Genomic DNA, 20,727 nt, shown 5'->3' on the forward strand with positions numbered 1-20,727 from the left:
GAATCTGACACTGGTGCACGGTCATCAAGAACTGTGGTTAACAGAGTTCGTGATATTGGGTAGTTTCTCCTTAAACTCCTTGATTGCACAAGGTAACCGCTCAGCTTGCATCTTGCAATCGTCTGCTTAAGATGCTCCATTAAATCGGACTTTTCTGCAAGAGCCAGGTGCATTTAGAAATGTACTATACTGCTGCTACACAAGCTCTGAAATCTTAACATTATTTTGAGGATCACAACCTTACAAAAAGCAGGATCCAAACCGATTCTATTTTTTACAATTGAATTAAAGCCTAGTTATTTTGTTAAAATAAACACCAGCCACTCTCATCACTACTACTGCTAATAGCAAACCGTGGGAGTGCAGCATTATAGATTAGAAACCTCTGTCTCTTCTGAAGTCAAGGATAAGACTTCAGATCTTAGGAGGAAATCCCCTTTCAAGCGAGGAAAAAATACATGTGGAAATCTTTTTAAAAACATAGTCCCAGAATGCCAGACATCTCAACTGATAGAGAAAGGATACAGTTAAGATTCTTGTGTAGTTCTTAAATCTTTCTTGTGTTTTTAATTCTTAAAAGCCTAAATATGTTTGATCAGTTATGACAAATATCTGACATCCCTTCTGTGTAGGGAGCAGAAATGTATTTCCTTACTTTGTGTGCCGGTACCACTGCAGCTCCACAAGGAACTGTGTAGCTGCAGGACAAACAGTGAGGTTGAATGAAAGTGCAATTCTCTGAAAAATGATTGTGTAAGACTGTCATCTTCTTCAGCCCATCTGTGTATTCAATCACAGTGCTTATTTTAGTGACAAAAATAAGTTGTTACTAGTACTTTCTCTGCTATCCCTAAAGCAGCAGCGAGTGGAGAGGAGGTCTGGTCTGGGTGTTAGCAGAACTGTTTACTAAATTCTAGGCTAATTTGTGTATCATTTGAATCCCACCAGTTATTCCTAGCACAAGTGTAACTGACAGCTGGAGTTGCCTAAATAACATTCATTTAATTGATCCAATGGATTTTGTGATATTTTTCAAATAACATTAACATGTTTTCATTATTTGTCCAGTTTGGTAGGCAGAGTTTTGTCTTCCTGGTCTCTTTATTTGTGATGTTGGAAACGCAAAGAATACAGTTTGACTTTCAGAAATGAGATGGTGCTTAGAAAAACCTTTGTACTTCTTAAATAGAGCAGATTTGATATGGAAATCCTAGAGATTCAATAAGTGTGGAGCCACACAGTGACATCTTTAGGCACACTTGTGGAGTGCATGTTATATACCTTCAGAAATAGTGGTGAATCTACTCTGAAAACTGACTTTAAAAAAACAAACAAACACACATTTTCCCTTCTTGTATGACAAACGAAATATTAAATAAGCCAAACTTTGCCCCTCAAGCTCCATAAGTATCTCCTTCAAAGTAGTGCAATGGTTGGAGGATTTATGATTTGATAAACCAATCTCTTTGAGGGTTAGGGGTGCAGTGCTCTTGAAGATTTCACTTAATCATAGATCAATCCTTCTCATTCTTTTTCCCTTTGCTGGCATTAGCGATTCCAGACTAGCTGGTACTTGGGAGCAGAGATTATGGAATTAAAACCTTATTTGGAATTAAACTGATATAAGGGCTCATCGCCAGCTCCAGAGTCCATTCCTACCATCATTGCTCTTCTCTCAATCTTTCCTATGCCCTCCATCCTTGGCCCTTGTTTGATTCCGAGAAGAGGAAATTCACATTCTGGGGCTATGAAAAGTATTTGACAGCGAGGATATTTGGACAATACTATTATAGGGGTTAAACTCGTCCAGGGGGAAGGGAGTAAAAGGCGGGACTTACAGAAGCACAGCCACTCTAATCAGAATGGTTTGTGATAACTGGGAAACTCAGCAGAAATTAGGTAGATGAATGATCCAGTTCCATCTGAATTGCTGGCAGAGCTAGCTGTGACTTTAATTTTTGAGAACTCTCGTCACTTACCTTAATACCACATTGCTGGAGCCGCATCAGAATTATTTCCTTCTGTGGCTCTAACCTTGTATCTGACAATAGACTACACGCAAATTCCTGGCACGTCCATATTTGGCCTGTTCTCCTGCTAGTAACTAAATCACCTGATTTGTTCTCCCTTCATCTGTGCGCTTGAAGATGGGCCTTGTATCTGCTAAGTGGGTCATCATCCACAAATACACCTCATTACCCTCCTCCGGATCCCTTCTTCAAACTCTCCTTAGCTGTGAGACCGACAACATTTTGACGAAGAGACAACTTCTGGCTAAGATCATCATCATGACCAGTATTGTCTTATTGTTTCCTTGTGCTTTCCTGTCTGTCTATATCCATCTGTTGTCTCTTGTTTTATACTTACTGTAAACATTTGGGGACAGGGACCATCTTTTTGTTCTGTTTGGACAGCATCTAGTGCAATGGGGTCCATGAGCAGGGCTTCTGGGTGCTACTGCAATAAAAAAAAAAGCACTGTAAGGAATGAAAGCTTTGGCTGGAGCTCACAAAGTGAAACTTCAAAGTAGTACAAGTAACAATTCACAAGTGCTAAAATAGACAAGGTGGCTGAGGTAATATCTTTTATTGGGCCAACTTCAGTTGGTGAAAGGAGACAAGCTTTCGAGCTACACCAAGCAATAAAAGATACTACCTCACCCACTTTGTCTTTAATATCTTGGGACCAACATGGCTACAACAATACTGCAAACAAGTTACTATGTTAGCACTTCCAGTTTGCAAAGGTTTTTTTTTCTAAGGTCCATGGACACTGTCTCTGTATCCAAATTTGTAGAAACGATGTGGTGGATGACTGCTATGCCTTGTTCTGCTAACCTTCCTTTCTCGTGGCCCCTTGAGTACTTACCATCCATCATCTCCATTCTGTTCTCTATATTGCATTGTGTGCTGGTCTTGTTTGGGGCCCAGATACCATCACCGTTGTGTCTCCCAGTTACCTTTTGTAGACAATACAGATAAGGTGAAAGGTAGAGAGAGGAGTAAGCTGGGATTGAAAATGTATGTTGGTACATTCTTAAAACACCAAGAAAAAGACTGGTATTAAAACATGGCTAAAGGATTTGTGCACGTGCTGTTTATATTCTGCGTTTGCATGCCTAAAGGGGTGTTTGCTCAGGGGTAAATGGCTGGCTCATGCACACAAATACTACATCTGTAAATTCCAGATTTGGATGCACACGTTTTGCAGGTATAACTGTAGCACCAACCTTTGAAAATCTGGTGGTAAATGTCTTTTTCCAGTGTTCTCCCCTACTCCAGGGGTTTAATGTGTATCTAGAAACTTAAGTGCTTTATGGTCAATTCCATTTTATTGGTTTCTGCTGGCAGCAGAAAGAAGAGCCCATGTGGAAATTAAAGAACAATAATTTGTAAACAGAGGTTGGCACCTTTTTTCATACATTTGTAGGGATCTAGCAGACAGATGTGCGATGTGGTTTGAAAAGGAGAAGGCTCATGGCAGTAAGCCAGGCACCTGCTTTCATGCGTCTGGTGGGTTTTTTAATATATCTCTAGTTTCTCCTAATTGTCTTATGTACATAAGTCCAGCCATGGCAAACATGGTGCTAATACAGAAACAATGTGGATCTATTACATGCTGCAGCTAGTATGGAACAGGAGCCAGCACCAAAACCCTGCTCCCTGTTTGCTCCTTCCAGGCCCTTTATGAAGAGATCATTTCTGATGGACATAGAAATCCTGTTCTCCTACAGTGACTCTGACTGATGGCCAGACTGCAGGTCATAAGCGGACGCTGCTTCCTATGGAATCCTGTTTTCCTGGAAGAAGGTGTGGAGGGAGCGTTGTTGTGAAAGCAATGACCTGTTAGAACTCCTGGGCTCGGTTGCTGGTTATGCTGTGTGTCCACGTCTTGGGTTCCTCAGTGGGATGATCAGTATAAAATATTTTCCTGCCTTGGACAGACTGTGGGAGGCTCAGGTTGACAGGGTCTTTGAGAGGGTGCAATGGGAAATCCTACTGACATGCAAAGTCGTATCTTTATACTTCTGCCAGGCTTATGCCATTGATCGTGGCAAGTTAAGGTCCTTAAGACTAGAATGAGAAGACCAGTCATTTCCTGGGGTACCTGGTGTCTGGCAGCTCAGCTGGCAGCAATGTATTTGTGTTTTCCACATACAGAGATGTGACGCATTGCCTTGGCACTTGTCAGTGTTGAATTACAGACTTCCCCTGTCATCACGACCCACCAACTACCAGACTATTCTGTAATCCAGAGCTTTACTCAGACTTCGGCTGTCCCACCCACCATTGAGTGAACATCTCCACTCCCCAGTGGAAGACGCTGGCTGATGAGACTCCTCTGCCTACCATCTCCCTCCTTACACCAGCAGCCTTTGGGAGAGGGGGCAGAACAGCCAAGGCAGTGAGTGAAGAGCTCAGCATTGTTTAACATCCGCTCCTGGAAATGGGAGGGGGCGTGGGATGATTGTCAGGGTGGAGGAAACCTGACCGAAGTGGAGCTGAAACCCAGCCTTGAGTCATGAATTCAACAAACTGTTTCCTAAGAACTGCAGGTTCTGTTAAAGCAGCAACGCTGCCCAGGGTGGCTCAACTAGATGTGACCGACCTTCAGAAATAGCTGGGCTAATGTTTATTTGATCAGGCCCCGGCTTTGAAGCAGAGGCAATGCAGGTTATTTTTAAACCATGCATGGAGCAGCTTGGAGCCTGGCTCAGCAGAGCTGTGTGTGTATGTGACACATGCGCCGTAGAGTGTGGTCGTGCATTGTTTCCAGCTGTGAAGAGTGTTTCAGACAAAGGAGGAGATGGAGTTGTGTGATAAAGCTCTTCCTCTACCTCGCTGGGTCCAGCACGTCCTTCGAGGGGTAGGTCAGGGAACTACTTCACCCCTTAGTGTTCTTCCACCCTCTAGCGGTTGGGGTGGTAACACAGCCTCTCCAAGATCACCGCTCCCTGCTGGCTCCCGGTCCTGCCTCTGGTTCTCTGAGGCCCTTGCCCCTGTGCTGCGGTTCTTGCCCCTCCAATAAATAGCTGGTGGAGGATTCAGAGGAGGTCTGGTCCCTCAAGTCTGGGCCCCAACCCAGGCACCCTACAAGCAGCAGCCTCGCCCTATGGCTTCAAGAAAGCTGCTGGCTTCCCTGCGTTACTTCCCCGTCCGCACCCTGCTTGGACAGGGGCCCTTCCTGGCTGCCTCGCCGGGGGAGGTTCTTGACCCCTGACAGCTCCACTGGGCGTGGTAACGCTGAACCAAACGTCCAGTTCGATCTTCCCCTTCTGGCAGGGTCTTTTCCTTCGGGCCCCCAGGCCTGGGAAAGGTCCTTTGCCCTCTTGGGGCAGGGTTTTCCCTCCCCCAGTCCTTGTACCGGCAGGGCTCTCTCCTGCCAGCATCCTGCTCCTTCTCCGTAACCCTCCCGGTTTCTGACAGCGTCTGGCCTGCTCACACACACTGGAAGTTCGCTTCACTCTCACAGCTCCAGCCACAGCCTTTCTCTGGAGGGGAGGCTTTTAACATATCCTGGGCGGGGCCTTGATTGGCTTCAGGTGTGTTAATTAACCTGGAGTGACCCCTGCTCAGCTACCAGGGGAAAAGGGACCTGCTGATCCTGGGGCTGATGTATTGGCCTTCTAGCACTCTCCGGTAGCCATCCAGTCTGACCCTGTCACAGTTGTTAACTCCTCCGGGACCTCCCCCTCGGGCTCTTCTGTAAAGTCTACAGTCTGCTCTCTGCCCTGCTCATGGCAGGCCCGGAGAAGATCTTGATGATCCTCGCTCCTCTTCCTCTCCTAAAAAGAGAACCAGGGTGGCCATCAGGAATCGATTTGTGCGCTGGGGGAGGAAGTCTGTCTCCAGTGGGATTCCCTCACAGCCACTTGACAGCTTTCCCAAAGGGCTGTTCTGTAGCACCAAATGTGGCACTGGCTCCTCTGCCCAGCCTGGAGCTGGTTTCATGTCATGGCACAAGCACGCTCTCCTCTTCCTGCTCCTTTCAAAGAGCTTCAACCTGTCCCTTATTCCCTGGCTACACGTCCCTCTGTCCTGCGCCTTTTAAGAGCCGCTGCAGACCCCAAGCACAGCTTTCCTAGGCCGCGCAGTGGTGCCATCGCACTTCGAAAGGAGCAGGTCAGACGGACGATCCCTTGCCTTGCCGGGGGGGAGAGGGGAAGATGTGTGTCCATCACTCTAAAGGGCTGTGTTTGGGAGCCTGGCACACCGTGGATTGCCGAGGCCAACCCTTCAGATCTGCAGAAGCACCCCCTGAAGTGGCTGTCCATCCTGGCTGTGGTTTGCATAATACCCTGGAGAAGCCAGAGAAGCAAGGAAGAGACTAAGAATTAAATGGGTCCGTGCACTAGAACTACTCCTGCATGTCGCCCAGGCGGCGGCACGTGCTCCAGCCAGCAGCCACGGGGAGGTGGCTCCCCTTGGCTGCCAAGGGTAAGTTGCACTTCATTGTGTGTCTAATCCTGCTGTTTTGAGGGTGGTATTAGCACATGTGAGAGCAATCCACATTCAGCAAAGCACAGCTGTTTGAAAGGCAAGCTGATCCTTTTGCTCAGCTGACAGATGGAGTGGGAGGGGTAGGGTGGCCCCTTGTATGTGTCTTTAAAGGCTGAGGTTTGGAGCACCCTGAACTGGCCCATAGAGCAGAAGTCTCTGTGGTAAATGTAAACGGTCTCCTTGTTTTCAGAGGTGAGCCCAAACCAAAGCCCTGGGTCTGGGGCTCCCCAGAAATTAGTATCTGGATCAGAACTTCACAGCTGGTCCTACATCTATTATGGACAGAACCGAAGCCCTGGGTTCGATTGTCCTCAGGCTTGGGGGAACTTTGTAGCTTAGGCCCTTCTCTATTTCCCCTGTCCTGTGCAGGGCTGGGAACCGAGATGCCAGGTGGTCCCCTGAGCTGGGCTAAGTGAGACGTCCGTACACCCTGGGGTTGGACAATGCTTAGCTCCCCTGGCCAGCGGGGCACCCTGCTCTTTAACAGTAAAGTGACGTACCCAGAGGAGGTGGGAAAAGGACTGTTTATGGGGCTAATTTTTTTTTGGCTGGGCAAAGCATTACATGAAGCGGACCCTGTATAACTCCACCTGTGCGGTTATTATTAATGCCCCTCCGCCTGTTTTAAAGGGAGTTGACAGTTACAGTAACGGAGCCAGAGAACTAGGCCAGGGGCGGTTGTATCAAACGCTGCCTGAAATGGGATCTGCATTCTTCCCTTTCTTCTAGGACATCTAAGCACTTTGCTGTGAGCGGCACTGAGAGATTGAAGGTGGCCATTGTTTGATGAGAATGAGAAATCTGCCGCATCAAAGCACAGTGAGGCCAGCCTCTGCATTTTCCACTTGCCTTAAACAAATTGTCCTGCTGCGCAGTAAATCAGCTTCAGCTCCGATGGTTCCCGAAACCGCCCAGCTCCAGTTTAACACTCACCGCGGTCCAAGGCCAGGCAGTAAGTCAGTCCGACGTAGATTCCGGGGAGCAATGGTGGGGACGGAAGTGGAAATATCCAAAGGGCTCCCCACCCTTTAACTGCTCTACTTCCCCCGCTAGGGAGTGAGTTATGATCCCAGGGCAGGTGCAGGTTTTTCATCTCCAGTGGGAACAGGTTTAAGACTAGATTCACAATCTTCACAATGCAACCACCATTACCTGGCCTATGTTAAAAGATAAAAGTTAGTACTGGGCCTGAAAAAATTATGCTTGGGCCCTGGGGGTGGGTATCCCTCTCCGTGGCTTTAATTTAACTTACCAACCCCCCACCCCTGCCCCAAACCCTCAAAGCTGAACTCAGCAGAAACAATCAACTTCCAGGTGTTACCATTAACTCTCCCCAAGCCTTGACTGTCTCATCTCCCCCCCTCCCCCCATGTTTTTCTCTGTAGCGTGAAAATGGGATGCTGAGATGCTGCGGTACATTACTGGTAAGTATTACACGCACTCCTCTCTCTGGGGCTGGCGTGGTCAGCGCTGCCTGTCTGACGCGGGCCCTTCCAAAGTTTTCTGCAGTGGGCAAAGCATCTTGGTTGAAGTCGCTGAGGATTCTTTTAAAACTTGTCTTTAAATTAATGGGGAGAATTTCGTGCTGGTGGAGGTGGCTGGCTGGACCCTCTCCGGGTTGTCCTCTCTCGCCCAGCCCCGAGCAGGCCCAGTTTGCCTTGTGCAGCCATGACTCACGCAGTTGTGTTTGGACTCTCTCCAGAGACAGCTGCCAAGGCTCCCAGCTGTGCCGGGGGCTAGTGTGAGATGGGTTCACGGCCAGCTGGAGCAGGGGACATCCCCCCTTTTAAGATGAGGAGTTGAATAGATGTCTCCCCGGCCTTTCAAGTGTACATGAGCTGCCCCTGCTGCTTGCACGTTGGCCCAGGGTCTCTCTCCCATCACTGTACAGTAACTCCACCCCACCTTCACTCCATAGCCCCCCAGCTCACCCAGGTTTAGCCCAAGACACGTTAAACTTTTCTCCGAGGCAACATGCCAGCATCTTAAAATGTGTTGGACGAGCCTCTCCCCTTCCCCACAAGCTCATTAGGGCTTGGCTTCAGCTGACTGCCCCCTCCCCTGTCCCCCCCGGGATTTGTAATGTTCTCCCTTAGTAATCGAGAACAAACAGGAAGGCAGAATGACTCGGCCAAGGACAAGCTGGTTTCCAGCTTTTGGAGACATGACCCAGATGGCTAGAGCAGCCGAAGTGCTCCGAGTGGCAGGGTCCATGCACTGAGCTGTGGGCAGGACAAGATTTCAGAACCTCCACCTGCACTTGGCAGGGTGGATGATAGAACCAGCCTGAGAGATGCATTCAAATCCAGTGATGCTCAGGGGCCCTTCTGCTGAGTTATACAGAGAACGAAGCCCCCTTTGGTACTGGAAGAAACTCAGGAATGTGCCACAGAACGGACCGCCTTTGGTCGGAAGGGTGGAGCATTACATCCCTCCATGTCATGACTGCTGAGACAGAGGCACTGGTATCTCTAGCCATCCAGCCATTGCTCCTCCTTTGGGACCAGGTCACAGGAGGGGGAGATCAGGGAGGAAGCTGCCTAAACTCATTCCCATGGTAATGATTAAAGGTAACTTCCCTTCTTCCAGGAGCACGAGTGCCTCCTGCTTTTAAAATGGACAGCGAGCCTGTACTCTGTGCTGCCGTGCTTCATGCCAGGCCCTGGATGGAGCAGCTAGACTTGGCCACAAGCTGGGGAGTTTCTAGGTCCGTTGGTTCGAGAATGTGTCCTTGTGGATACAGTGGCACCTTAGCAAATAGAAACTGGGTGCTGAAAGACTGCTCCCTGCAGCCTGGTCACATGCTGCCATTGGTCCCCGAGGGGTGGCATAAGACCCTAATACCAACAGGACTTCTCCATCCATGTCTTGTAGGCTTTCTAGGAAAATAACAGATTTACGGCTGGGTGAGTGCGGGGGAATCTAAACACTTTTGTGAAGCTGTTTTCTGTACTCAGATCCCTATATGCAAATACAACTCGGAAGATTTCCAAGCAGCACTCAATTTGTCTGTTCATCTTAAGCTTATGGTTTTTGTCATAGCACCCCCTGTTTCTTTCTTTATCCGAGTCTAAATAACTCAGAATATCAAGTAATGCATGGGGTGGGGAAGGAGGAATTTAAAGAAGACATCCTCTGGCATAATAGCCAGTGTTGCTGTTGCGCACTGCGAAACAAACCTGCAGCTGGAGAATTCCTCACTGACTCTTGCCAGAAGTTTTTTACTCCTCTTAAAAGACTGAATTAAGATGAGTTCATGTCAGTTTCTAGTGTCCATTTCTGCTCTAGGCTTTGAGGCTGATCTGCCAGGGAAGGTAACTGAAGAAAGGCGTCTTCACAGTCCTTTGAAGCTGTGATCTGTTTTGCCAAAAACATCCACTCTCCCCTTTTCCACCACGTCCTACAGCTTCTGTTAAATCTGCCAAAAGTTAAACTTCCCTGCAGCACAGTCAGGCCGTGCTTGCGTTCATGCAAAGTGTGGGAGACGTGAGCCTAGCGATGGGCACTTAAGGGAATAGCCAAAAGCTGCGGTGTCATGTTGAGAGTGTTTTGGAAGATCGAAGTGGTCTTGGATATTGAGCAGTCACAGCACAAAACGATGACAAAGAAAACCCTAATCCGACTCCAGAGAGTTCATTATCCTCCCTCAACATGAACCCTCAATGAAAATCTGTCTTGCTTCATAACTCCATGCCAGCTGAAACGCACTCCGCAGCTGGGCCTTCTAATGGTATTTGGTGTGCTGAAACAGTGCTCTCATTTGTCTTTCCTGGTGTTTAAAGATGCAGAAAAACCCTCGCAGCCTCATCACCGTTCATGGATACAGTGTCAGCATTACAAGAATTACTTTATTTCACAGCTCAGCCCCTCTGTCATTGTGAGCAGCTGAAGAGATGTCTCCTAAATAGCTGTGCTCCCCCATGAGACACACTGTTCTGACAGGTAGCACTAGCTAGGGACATGCCGACGTGCTGTAGGGATAGGCACGTTAGCCATGTCCAACACTGTCCTTGTGCCAGGTGATGCATGTGTGCTACGAAGCTGCCTGGGAAGTCATTTGTAACTAGGGCCATAACATTTGCCATTGCAGATTTGACCAGGTGTCCTTCAACTATCGGTGCCTCACCCACGCATGGTATTTCAGTAGAAGGTGAAAACTGACTTTGCCCCCCACCTGCTACAATGCACCTCCTTAGTAAAGCCACGCCAAACCTGAATGGCTTCCATGACTTGAGGAGAGGAGAGGGTGGATGTCAGTAAGACTGTAAGAACAGAATGTACCCTGGAAGCGGAGATGTAATTTTTGAGGATTAACCCTATACCGCTTTGATGGCTGAGCCTCTCCTTGGGTGCACACCCAGATTCAGAGTGGAGTCCTCGTGTTTCTGCTCTGCTTTTGAAAGCTCAGTTCTCCTTTGAAACGTGACTTTGCACAGATGGCTTTGTGACGGTCCATGCTGCGTTTGTCAGTCATTTTTAAAATCAAATATAGTTGTATTACCAGTAAAAAGGTGTCTTCTGAACTGCCAACCCTGCAAACTCATCCTGGGATTGGAGAGTCAAGCTGGGCTCTTTCCTTCTTGTGCATCATTACTAATTACAACAGCTTCATTATGGCTTCAGTTTCACCTGGACAGCCACACTGTTGTCAGCTTCTGCCTTTTACAACACGTGTGCAGTCCAGCTGCCTTCAGTGGATTTGAATATATGTAACCGCCCCTCGAATTGGGCCTTGGTGAACCATTCTCACCAGAGTCGAGAGCTCCCGTGTCTGACCCTCAAGTCAGCAGATGAGACTCGGAATGTGCCTGGAAAGCGAATCTTCTGAGCAAGAAGGTCCCACTTTCACTGCAGAGAAGGACCTTCCGCACTCGGAACGTGTCTTGAGGCCAGGTTCTCCACGGTCAGTACTGGATGCCAGCCGTCCAGCTGAGCCTGGATTCTCAGATGGTCAGTTTGGGGCTGGTATTTTAATGAAATGTTTTCAGTGTTTAGTGCCTTTCCCCTCCGGCTCCTAATTCCACTTTGTACCAGAGCCAGCAACCGAACTGCACGGCAGACTGCAGGTGCCTGCATTTCACTGCTCTCTCCTGGTGTCCTTGAATGAACTCAATTGCAGTGTGCAGAGCTGTGATAAAGGAGTCTGCAGCAGCCAACCCTGTTGGTCAAGTGACCTTAAAGGCCCGGCAGAGTCTTTGTCACAGGGCGTCAGCTTTAGGTGAGACATGCACGCTATGAAACCCCCCTTCCCATTCGCTTTCTCCACTTCATCCGAATCTGCCAAACCTCCTTGCTTTGCAAAGTGTGTCATGCTTCTAGTCCCGGGTGGGTTTCCCCCCCATGGTTGAAGGTGATGCTAGACTCTGATTTATCGCTCCAGGAACCAGTTTGTTGTCACTCAGCGATAGTTCCTCTCACCTCCCACCCCAGTCCTGTCCTGGTGTTTGAGGGCTGGCAGCTGCCCATCTGCTCGGAGACACAGAGGTGCAGTTCTGTACTTGTACAGATGATTGCATTAGCTGTGGCCTGACGCAAATCACTTTGGGTTGAGGGTTGGAGCCGTCTTCGGTTTCAGCTTGTTGCCAGAGGCTCGTGGTATTGAAGGAAACAAATCTTTGTGTTCCTCAGTAGATGCCTCCTGCGCAGGGGAGTGAGAAACTGGATATCTGCTCACAGCCTGTCCTGTCTCTTCGACATGGAGCTTTCCTGCCTATAGCGAGTTGTATGCGATCAGGGTCTTGCTGTGCTGGCTGTACATCACCTTCCCTTGTTAGCCAGGGCTGCCCCTGGGAATTGCACGACCGTAGCTTGCCTGGGTTCAGTGGTACCAGTGGAGGATGGCAGAGTTCGAGATGCCTATACTCGCTGTCCTGGTTGTGGGTGCACTGTGCGGACAGGTAGCACGCCCTGCAAAGTGTGGATTGTCACAGCTACCCCACAGTGCCTTGCAGAGCTCCCTGGAGCAGGGGCAGACTGGCTAACTTAGCACTCAGTCTCATTTCTGGTTGGTTCAGTGAACGACTCTGCCCCTCATCAGGGGCTGTGTGTGTTGGGAAGGGTCGGGCCTTCTCTCCTGTGGCTCCGATGGAGTTGGCAATGTGCAAATGCCGGAGTATAGGCAAGACTGGTGCCAGCATAACGCCTGCTCCACTGGGACTGAGAAACGCCGCATCTCCATGAGCTAGAGCATCTCCTGTCACCATTCAGACTCTGCCCAGCAGCCATGTGCAATCTCAGCTCGGGGCTATCATTGAAGGAAAACATGTGTTGTCTCATCTGGGCACCAGAGAGCATTGATTTCCATGAAACAAAGCAGCCCAGGAAGGGAGAACAGACCCTTGGACTTCTTCAGGATTTCTCTTGGACTTGAGAACTAGGACATTTTATCTTGGGGCTTGTTGTTTTGGGTCTCAATAGCTGGTGCCCAGTCCTCTGGATTGTCAGAAATAGTCCAGCGTTCCTGACTGCAAGATGTACGTCCCGAAGATGAAACCCTCCCTTACCAACAGCTCCCTGCATTGCGGACTGGCTGGTCTCCCAAGGATAAGTAAGGATCCAGCGAAAGGGTCTCCCCCCTAGGTGGCTAGTTCAAATAAAGCGAAGGGTTTGGGATGCATGTCATGAGTCAATGGAAACGCTCTCGGTTCCTTGGCTGAAGGATGGATGTGGACCTAGGTCACTGGCAATTGCTGTGCAAATGCTTGTGATGTGCACATGACAGGTTCAGGGATGATGCATATCTTTCTGCTGGATTGGCTGGCTGGGGGAGCGCTCAGGAACTGTTTCAAAGGTCTGCATGCCACTGATTTACTGAAGCACATTCATAGGGATTGCTCCCTGCTGTCTCACTCTTCCTTTTGTGCGTTCATGTGTTTAATTCCATCTCTCACTCCTCCTTCATTCCCTTTATCTGGCTTCAGGTTTTTTAAAAAGCTATTTTCCTTGGACCAGAATAAAAGACCAAAAGGCTCTGCATGAATGCTAATCTGCAGATAGTGCTTTGCATTTGTATTTATTTTCTAGGTTTAACGTGCTTATCACTGCACCAGCTAGCCCAGAAATAATCCTCTGCTTGTGCACAGCACCTTTCACCTGAAAAGCTGGAGAAACTTTACAGGCTTCCATTAACGTTTGCTGCTCGAGGGAGGCTCGGTCCCCAGTTGTGCAGGGGGATTGTTACAAGTCAGGCTTAGAGCTTGTGTCTCATCTGAGAGCTCGACAGCTGCAAAGGTCTCGGCTCTTCAGGAACCCAATTGGCAAAGGGGTTTTGCAGCGATCAGTGCCAGATGGAAACATTAGACGCAGCAAGGGAGATACAGGAGGACTGAATGTACAGTACAGGGGACTGGTGAAGCGACATGATCTTTCACCTTTAAGCTGCTTGTTCAAATCTGGCTCCGGTTGGTAGTAACTAAAACCAGGGTTGTGTTATTGGTCAGTGTACAATGAGCTGGTGCCCTGAGACTAACTCCTGCGAGCTAGAAAACCCCCACCGGCTTAATTCTCCCCTTTGGCAGCCCTCGAGAGGCTAACCCCCACCGGGCCAAGGGTGCTGACCTCCACTCTCCTGCTAAATCCCTCCAGTGCAAGGTGAGGCAGGGTCAGTTTGTCCTGCTTCTGCCATTGCTGTACCGCTGGTGGCTGAACAGACGAGTCCTGGCACCAGGGCTATCCATCGGGCCCTTTCCACAAGCGCTGCATCTGCCTTAGAATGAGCCATGCTGGAGTCCGATCACCGCAGTGAGCGCCGTTGGGCCAGAGCAGAGGCTGGCGGTAATTGCGATTTGCCCCTTTCCCTGAGGATTCTAGGAAACCCGAACGTCTTGTGCCAAGCCAACATATTAGGCAAGTTTTACACGAGTCTGTGTGTGCTGGAGTGGAGAACTCCTGAGCCAGATGCCTTTGCTCTGCTCTTTGCAAAGGGTCTTCTCTAAAACACAATAAGGGGAAATGATTTTTGGAAAGTCTGTACCGTCTTTGGTTGTGCTTTTCAAAACCTCACCGTTGTTCTGGGAAGCAGTGATGCTAATCACGTGGGGGAGAGGCAAAAACTCTTCCTTCCGCGTTACAGGAAGAGCTGCTCAAAACTCAGAATTGCCGTTTCACAGGACACTTGGACATTTTCAAAATTTGTTTTCATTCCAAAGCAGAATGAAAACAATTGTTTAAACATTCTAAATGAATTGTTTTCCGGAACATTTTCTTGCAGGAAATGTTTTGGAGTTTTGTTTCAGAATTAAGATTGGAGTGTGAAATTTTTTTCATTGTTACATTGTTACATGACCTCATCATATGTTAGACTTGCATAGTTATGTCCTGTTATAACAGGATAGAAATAATAAAATAAAATATAATCATTGAAAGAGTCGAACAAAAATGAAGGGCAGCTGCTCGTTGAGATGTTTCAATCCGTGTTGGTTTCTAGATGAAAGATGCTCATGTCTGTGTTGTAATGAAATAGTTTGACACTGGCGCATTCAGCACGAAAATATGATAATCTTTCAGTATACTAATTAGAAGAGCAGCTGTCTTTAATACCCTTGCAAAATGATTCCAGGATTTCCAGCTGCTCCTCTAATCAGTACACCAAGTGTTTAACTTATTTTGTTGCTGAAAGTGTCAGTGTCAAACTGGTTCATCACAACACATACAGGAGACATTTTCAGTAAGAAAATAAGAGGTTTCAATCTGTTCTAAACAACAGCCACCTTTTAATAATGTTAAAATACGTAGATATTTCAACTATTATTGAGTTGTCATATGATGACTTGATACGTCATGACACAATGTAGTGCTCCTGACATCATGAAATAATGTAAAAAACAAAAATATAATTGAAAATAAAATAAATTGACACATTTTATTTTGAAACTAAATTTCATTTTTTTCCCAAACAGAAATTTTCAATAACTGTGGGAAATTGTCACCCTCTGCAACTTCATGAAAAATTTCAGTTTAAGCAAAACCGTAGTTCCAGCAGAACAGCCTATTGATGAAAACTGTCTGCCAGCTCTCATTACAGGCCTAGAACTTGGGGGAAATGAATGATTTGTCTAGATGTCTCTGTTGGAGTCTTTGGCACAGGTCCATATTGTACACATTGACATTCCTGTCATGTCAGAACAGAGCTAGCCCCAGACAATGTGGGGAGGGTGAACTAAAAAAGTGCTTTGGTTTTATCCAGAGCAGCAGTGCCCAGCATGCAGCTCAGACTAACCCATCCTCCAGAATTGTACAGCAGGGTTGCTGCCTCCCTTCGTCTTGATAAATTCATGGATTCCAAGGCCAGGAGGACCCGTGTGATCAGCTAGTCTGCCCTCCTGGATAACACAGACCATAGGACTTCCCCAAAACACTTCCTAAAGCGGAGCTTTTAGAAAAGCATCCAGCCGTGACTTTAAAATTGCCAGGGCTGGCGAATCCTCCACCACCCTTGGTACATTGATCCAGTGGTTAATTACTCTCCCTGTCAAAGATTCATGCCTTGTTTCCAGTCGGAATTCGTCCAGCTTCAGCTCCCAGCCATTGGATGACGTCCTACTTTTCTCACCTAGGGTGAAGATCCCATTATTAAATTCTTGTTTCCCACATAGGTACTTACAGACCAAGTCACGCTGTAACCTTCTCTTTGTTAAGCTGTGAAGCTAACAGCACCCCCGAGTAGGAGGGCAAGGGCTCACTGGGAACTGGCAGGGAGTTTCAGTTGTCCTGACCAGTTCAGGGCATCCCAACTCATTAATGTCATAACGTGTCTGAAAGGTGTGGTGTCAGAGACCAATAGCCAGCCAGTAACGTACTGATCGTTAATATTGTTGTGTGGTATATATACACAGAGGACAAATTCAAAATGATAAACCTGCTGGGAACGGTGGTGTTAAAGTGTGGCTGCCAGGCAGGGCTGAAGTTACTCCCCCCTAGACAAAGGAATGTGGTTCTGTCAGCTTGAAGGTACTTCCAAGCTAAATAAAAGACCATGGGAATACCTGTATGTAAAAGGTAAACACAGTCACCAAGGGGAGGAGATGGGGAGGAGACTGCGGGAACAGCTCAATTTGCATTTTAGCAAACAGCAGTAGGAGAAGAAACCAGTGTGGAATTTTCTTCACCATGAGACTCCATATCTCCTTTCTCACAGCTTGAAAGAACTTCACTTTGGGCTGGGGGAGGAGGGTAACCTGCAGAAGAAACCACTTCAAAGGTTCACTGGACTATAAAGAGAGGCAAAGGCCCCAATTTATCTCTCACCTGAGAAGACAAAGGAACCAAGTACTTTAGTCTTTGTGGGAGATCTATCTTGCTGGAAAGTAGTGTGACAAGAATCTGACCTGGAACCAGAACTGTAGCTGTCTTAGTCTCTTAGTCACTTTTTATTTACTTGAAACCATTTCTAACTCTCTTTTACTGTCCTGAACTCACTCATGTTCCTATCTACTTTTGTTAATAAACGGATTTTACTTTCAATCTGAGGGCTCTGATTGCACTGAAGTGATAGTTCACTCCAGTTAAAGTGATCAGCTATGTAGTAGAGGAGCAAACATGCCGCCTTCTTCCTCTGAATGATCCAGGACAGGGCTGCACAGTGCGGAGCACACAGTGTCGGGGAAATCTGGGTCAGGGGAGTGTTGGAGTCATCTTGCCAGGTATAACCCAGGCTGCTGGAGGCGAGAGTGTGGCTGAGGTGTAACAAGTAAGCTGCTGGAGACAGAGCTGTTGGTCCAGGACAGCTTATCACACAGCCACTCAGGGCATGCTTGTTTGCTGGCTGGAAGCATCCAGATAAGGGAGACCCAGCAAGAGAATGTTTTAAGGCCCTGGAGGTTACGAGACAAGTGCTGACACCCCGGAACGTGCCATATCCTAGCTCGATTGTGCTCTATGTCTGTCACTATGAGGCATAGTTTTCTAACCCTTTAATCAGTCTCGTGGCCCTTCTCTGAACCCTCTCCAAATGATTAACATTCTTCTTGAATGGTGGGCGCCTGACCTGGACCCAGGATTCCAGCCGTGGTCTTATGAGCAAGTACAGAGGTAAAATAGCCTCTCCACTCCGCCTCGAGTCCCCTGTGTATACATCCCAGGATCTCATTAGCTCTTTCAGCCACCGTGTCACACTGGGACTCCTGTTCAGGTGATTTATACAGCACGACCCCCACATCTTTCTCAGGCTCTGCTTCCCAGGTTAGCATCCCCTGCACTGCGGTCTTGGAGATCAAACCAGCTTTGCTCCAGCATCAGTTCTGCACTCAGGGTTAGCAATGAGATGAGCGCTACGACCAAACGAGGTGCTGGCACTTTTACTGCTGTGTTGTCTGGCTCTGCTCAGGGCAGGGGTGGATGGCAGAGCCGAAAATGCCAGCGGTTTGTCAGACCAGTCCCCATCATTGCTGGTAGCAGTGGAGCTGCTGAAAAAAGTCTGAGCCAAGAGACAGAGTCTGGCGCTTGCTGGCTCCTGGCCTGGAGCTGGGCAGGCTCAAAAACTCTCCCAACAGAAGCTGGTCAATAAAAGCAATTACCGCCCCCACTTTGGCTCTAGATTTTTCTCAGCAGTTGGTGGATTGCATTTGTGCGCGGCACAGACAGGCGCTGAACCGATGCAATTCATGGGCAATTGGGTTCCAGAGGCTAGGCCAGAAGGTTTAGGATCATGGAGTCTTGGAGGTCTGGGGCGGAGGTTTGTGGAAGGGGGGGAGAAAAAGGAAATGACAATAATCCCAGGGCCTCGGGAAATTCGTAACTGACACCAAGGTGCCTGCACCATCTGCATGGCCTGTTTTGTGTTCTCGCCCTGGGCTGCTCTACTCCCTTTTATGCCCTGCAAAGGCATTTCTAAGTTGGCATTTCCTTCCAGGCTGGTGACTGATACAGACCTCCAGAGCAGCTGGGTCAGGAACTGCCTCTAACTAGAGCAGTGGCGACTCCTGTAACCAAGAGCAGGATTTGCTCCGCTGCTTTCCCTGGAGCTGGCTGTCTATGAGCTTCAGCCATGTGTGCATGAACTGCCAGGGTGACCAGATGTCCTGATTTTATAGGGACAGTCCCGATATTCAGGACTTTGTCTTGTATAGATGCCTATTACCCCCACCCCAGCCTGATTTCTCACACTTGCTATCTGGTCACCCTGTGAACTACTGAAGTGTGAGTCCCCATATCGGGTGTTGGCTGCGTGTTGTCGCCCCAGCTCTGTGCAGATAGCCGACACAGCAAACCACGCCTGAATTACCCAATAAGACCAGAGATTTGTCTCAGTAATGAAGGCAGCAGGCCAGGTTTGTCACTGACGATACACAGTAAAAAGTACACTTAGTGCATGTAGGCCTGTGACACTGGGCTGGCTCAGAAAACAGCAGGACTTTCCGTTCCTCACTTGGCCAGACAAAGAGACTCCCTTTGAGACCCTCTTTTATACACTGATACAAACAAGTTTTATGTTGCCTCTCTGACGTGCATAGTGGCCACCCTTGAATGTGGCAGGACCCCACCCTTTCCTTCGTACAGAATGGTTCGATTCAAACATTTCTAGTTACTCTGTTGTTATCTTGACCTCGGACGGGGCAGTACCTCCGCGTTATCTTTGCAGCGTGAGCGTGCGCCATGCCTGGTAGCAGGATGTTCTGGCATGTGCTTTGCGTGTTCTGTGCCTGTGTATTTCTGCAATACCAGCTCTGTTCTTGCCACTTTCTGAGATTGTTGATTTCTGCCAACTGTCTTTTATAACAACAGGGCTTAACTGCTGCCCTGGCCCTGCCCCTGGCCCTGGCCCATCAGATGAGGCCTCGTGGCTTAGATTCTCACTTGCTGCTACACCCCACACGGGCGCTTGTCTCCAGGTCGGAGGTCTGCATTTTGCTTGTTGTCGGTTGCATTACGCTATGGTGCATGCAGTGCTTCTGCCCAATGGGGAGCGACTTTGAACTGTAGCTGGGAACTTCAGCAAGGGAGCTGCCATGCACCTGGCTAAGCATCAGCACGGGCCTGACGCCACTTACGAATGAATTGAATTTTTTTGAACAATGCACATGTTTGGCCTCACTGAGAGAGAAGAAATTCCCTGTGGACTTTTCTGTGGCCTGGAAACATGGGGAAGGGCAAAGGCTGGTTGCCTGCGTGTACGCTAGACCCAGCAGTGGGGTATGCAGAGGGGAGCACAATCCTGCCGGGGCCCCAGCTGTGAACCTGCTCCGGAGTTTCACACTCCTTTCCTCTGACCCCAGAGACCCACTTTTATTCTGTTGTGGTCTAATAGTAAAAAGTTCATTCCTTTTATTTCCTTGCGGCTTAGCTGCTGTTTTCTTCTCCCGAGCATCTGGGACATTACACCTCCCGCTAGCCCTGGAAGGTTTTAATCATTGGCCTGTGCTTTACACTTCTCTCCAGGGACAGGGGTGCGTGAAAAGCACAGCCGTGGGCATTGGAGGGGTTTCTAAACATAACTTCCCTGTAGACAGAACACGAAATACACAGATTTAGGCAAAATGATAAAACCCACCGTCTATCTCTGCCTCAGTGTCCCCACTGCGCTGGAGTGTTTGTTGGGCAGAGTCCTTCCAGGAGGCCAGGATCCTCCTCCCGGACATGGAATCCCTCCAAAAGCTGGTGGGAGAACCTCTCTTTTACAATCTCCAACCCCCTTTGTCAGGTGATCAAAGTCCCACAGCCGGGGGATCTGTTCCTCAGTTATCGCCCCGCTGAAAAGCTGGTTTGCCCGGGGCAGTAGCCATCTCTTCGTCCAAGTGTGCGCCACGTAAATGGACACGCATCACCGTTTAATGACCTTCCACGTGCTACCGCGGCTTGGAATTTTGGTTCAAGAGGGAGGTAAGGAGAGCAGGAAGGCAGAGGGCAGCTTTACACTCACGCTGGGGGTTGCAGGCTGCTGAGGACACATGGAGGGAGTCCCCAGGAGCACACAGAATTCAGAGGTTGTACTGACACAGAATTCCCAAATCATCACGAACGCTGAGGAGTCACTGCCATTCACAGGGCCAGGGGCTGCTTTGCAAAGCCAGCTGGGATCAGCGTCAGGCCTGGTCCTAGAAGACAGGTGGCTGTTCTCAGCTGGTCTCTGGCTAGGAAGCTCTGGGCCATAACGTGTGTATAAAACAGGGCTGTATCTGCACTAGGATGGCTGGCCTGTTACCTGCGGCTGGGGCAGCTCCACAGTGTTCGCAAGGCTGGAAGCTGCAGCATGGAGAGGATGCTGGTGTTCCTGCCACTGTGTTTTCTAACC

This window comes from Emydura macquarii, unplaced genomic scaffold, assembly GCF_026122565.2.
Source record: "Emydura macquarii macquarii isolate MOO-44397 ecotype Brisbane River unplaced genomic scaffold, CSIRO-AGI_Emac_v2 contig_1483, whole genome shotgun sequence".
Lineage (NCBI taxonomy): Eukaryota > Metazoa > Chordata > Testudines > Chelidae > Emydura > Emydura macquarii.